Raw genomic sequence first — 3895 nt, 5'->3', positions numbered from 1 at the left:
AGGCCGATGGAACCACAGGCTGATCGGCTGGAATTGCCGATGAAGCTATGCCAGCTGAAAGATCAACAGAGGTAATTATAAAATAGAAAATTGGGTTCATCGGCAATAAATGGAAAGTATGTTACCTTGAGGGGGTGCAGTACTTGTCTGAGTCGAGGAGACTACCGATGCTATGATTAAGCTTGCTGGATCAGCGGTTTGCTCATGTACATCAGCCGATGCTTCTGGCTGAGGTTCTTCTGGCTGGAATTCTTCTGCTTGGGGTTCTTCTTGTGGCTGAAGAGGAGATGGTGCTTGTTGTATCTAAACTTCTGGAGAATAGGGAGACGATTCCACCGGAATCGGTGATCTTGGAGGAGGAGGAGGCGTTGCTGTTCTCTGGCACTTAGCTTGTGATCTGGTACTCTTGGAACCTTTTCTCTTCAGTTGACTGGACTGGGGGGCATCGACAGTTGTACTTCTGGTCTTTGCCGATGTGCCGGTGTGCTGATGCAACAATGAAAAGTTTATGAGTACAAGTGTAACAAGTATAAGAATAGAATTGGTATAAGTTGAAGAATTCGAAAGTTTACCTTGAAAGCTTGTGCTAAGGCAGTGGCAGCTACCGATGGGGATGTTTTTGTCCACTTGGTGGTGACTTTCTTGAGGCGCACACCCCGATGCATTATAGCAGCCAAGGATGGATCGTTGTTGCCGATCAAAGAGATCGGGCCCGATGGGAGGAGCTCAATCGTCCTGCCACTCTTGCTAACTGACGGTGGTGTATCATCGACCTGTATATGACAAAGAAAGTGAGTTGCCGATAGAAAATGAAAGTGAAAAGATTGAAAACATCGGTTAAAGTGCTTACAGTATTATTAAGAACATTGTATGCGGAGTCGATCATGTCGCGGTATGTGAGGGCCGATTTGTAGAACAAGTGCTCTTTCCACTCCTCCCACCACTGTTTATATGCCTGAGTAATGAAGAGGGCCGGAATCTAGTCTGATAGATCGGCATCTGTATCGGCGCTTGGTGGCAATTGAGCTACTCTGATCCACTCGAGATGGCTAGTGATGGTTTCCCTTGGCTTTATTACATCGGCGTAGCAAAGTGCAATCGGCAGTTGACCGAAAGCCAATTGGCGAGCTAGTGCCGATGGTTTGTAAAACTCATAGGTTGGGTTGGAGGATTTCCCACTGCCAAAAAAGTTTATGGGTATGGCTCTCGGAGTTATAATCGCCATCATCACATCATGGTCCTTATTAAGAGCCTCATCAAAAGGGTGAAAAGTCAGACGAAATCTGGTGTCTGGATCCTCATAGGGCATCCATGCTCGATGCTCTTTGGTCAAACCCTCATACAGAGTCTAAAAGAATCGGCTGACCTGGTCTTCATTGCCTCTAGTGCCAGGCAAGACTATGACAGCTTCACCATAGTTTAAGGGGGAACGAGTTGCCGATTCTTCTTCATCTAGTTCGTAATCCTCTGCTATGTCCCTGGGAAAGCGCTGTGCAAAGAGGTCAATTCGAGACGCTTGTGCATGTGGAGACTAAGCCACATGTTGATAAACCACCAAGGACCTCCTAAGTTGCCGATGGATTGGCCAAGCAGAAGTTTCCTGGCTACTTGGTGGAGGAGGTGACAAGCAGAGCCAAGCAGGTATCGGCCATGAGGAAATCGGCTGCCATTGGCTAATCTTTCTGCTGCCGATAGATAAACAGAAGTTGGTCCTGCCGATCGGCCACAGAACACAAATTTATCCAGCCAGATATTCAAGAAAGTGGCCTGTTCTTCGGTACTTCTGAATGTACCCTGACCAACCACCGATAGCACGAGTTTCCACCTTAGCACTGGGTTTGGTATCGAACAAGTGGCTACTATCGGCAGTAGATATATCTAAGCCAGTGAGCATAAGTACATCGGCAAGTGTGGGAGAAGCAGGGCCATGGCCAAATACAAAAGCATTGAGCATGTCTGACCAGAAATACGAGGCAGCTATCAGTAGTGACTCATTTCTCTCCATATCGGCAAGAGAAAATCTAATGCACTGATCTAATTTCCGTTCACCCCATTGGACCGCATTTGAGTTACTGACTCTCAGGAACCAATCCTTCCATTCTTTGGTAGGACTAGGCCAGAAACGGAAGGCATCCTTCCATAGATCTAAGGAGAAGTTTTCGGCTCTAAAAGGGATTTTGTTTGTCTCTGCATTTATCAGATCGGTAGGATCTGGGTTTCCTAGTGGGCCGAGACATTGGAGGTGGGGTTGATCGATAGGAATAACGATCTTATCGGCCAAATCCTAAAAGTTTTGAGAATAAAAGGAAGAACAAAAAGAAAGGAAAAAAGGTATTTAGTGAAAGAATTGCGGATGAACAAGAATACGGTAAAAATGCAGAAAAGAAGGGTAATGAACTGACCTCAGGTACGGTGAAGTTGATGGCCATCTTCTCATGAGGATGAGGATCGAAGATTTGGAGGTTGGTGAGGAAAGCTCTTGCTGGAGTTATTGGAGTTCTCGAACAGTGCCGCCGCGAGGAAAGCAGAGTTTGGGCTGTAGAATGATGCGATGGAGAAGGGGTACCCGAGAAGGAAGTATTTATAGGACAAAACGGGCAGGGGCAAATCTGACTTATCTCTTTGCCGCATCCGTGAAATCCGAGGGTGCTCAGGTGGATATGGTAACTGTTCGCACGGTAATCAAGGGATTGCGCAGGTGATTTGATGGCAAGCGGTCATTATTTTGATATTTCACTGTACGAGATCTCCTGGTCGGTCCATCGGCAGCTCCCTCTAACGGTAATATTGTCGATGGGCGCATAAAGTGGAAAGGTTCAGTTCAGGAGGTTGAGGAATTCGAGGAATGTGCAAGAGAATCGGGCCAAGGTTGTTCGGATTCGATGAACGGTTACCAAATTGGGAGAATTAATTACGGAAAGGCATCATTACTGCAGAGAATTTCGGAGCATTAATGATTTTATACTCCGAAATTGGAGGGCATGTGTTGACACCGTTTTTGGACACGTACCCAGGGATCGGTAAAGTGTACATCGGCAGATGGAGCAACGGTAACTAGTCTGAAGGGGAGTTGCCGATGAGGATGGTTGCCGATGAAGAAACAACTAAATGTGACTAAGTCCAGAAGTGGTGACGCGTTCATGCCAATGATCAGTGTTAGTGTTTGCCGATGGCTATGATAAGAAGTCTGCCGATGACTTGGAAGGAAAACGTGAAGGTTGCCGATTGACCCATGGCGGTGTTCCGGTCGATTACAGGAGGATAGTTTTATGTTTTTCCTTAGATATTTAAATTCGTTTTGTATACGGATTTCATTTAATTTAGAATTTGAGTCCTAGTCGTGTCTGATTGTAGCTCTTTGAGTAGGGTATAAATATGGACCCTAGGGCCTTGTAATGAAGATATCGATCAATCAATCAAACACAAGTTTTTACTCATATTCCAGTATCTACTTTTTCGATGACTTCGTCATATTTTCCTTTTTATTACAAGTTCTTAGGAATTCGTCGACTTAGGCTCGGCGTATTCTCGAGTTTCGCGTGAATACCTCTTGGCCGTGACATCCGGGCGCATCGCTGTTGTCGGGACCAAAGTATTCGAGTTATCACCTTTGCCGATAGTAAGGTCAAATCAGCTGGCACGCCTTAACGTTTAAATCGGGTATTAGCCCTTTGTGTTTGCATATTAGCTTTTGCATCAACAACCGGCATCATAATAAACTTCCGCTTCATGCATAGCCATGGAGGAAGGTTGTAGATACATAGAGTAACTGGCCAAGTGCTGTGACTACTGCTCTGCTCACCGAAAGGATTCATACCATCTGTACTTAAGGCGAACCGCAAGTTTCTAGCATCATCTGCAAAATCAGGGAATTCTCTGTCTATCGCTCTCCACT

Source organism: Sorghum bicolor, chromosome 9 (genome assembly GCF_000003195.3).
Source record: "Sorghum bicolor cultivar BTx623 chromosome 9, Sorghum_bicolor_NCBIv3, whole genome shotgun sequence".
In the NCBI taxonomy this organism is placed as follows: domain Eukaryota; kingdom Viridiplantae; phylum Streptophyta; class Magnoliopsida; order Poales; family Poaceae; genus Sorghum; species Sorghum bicolor.
Note: the sequence above shows the minus strand (reverse complement) of the source record.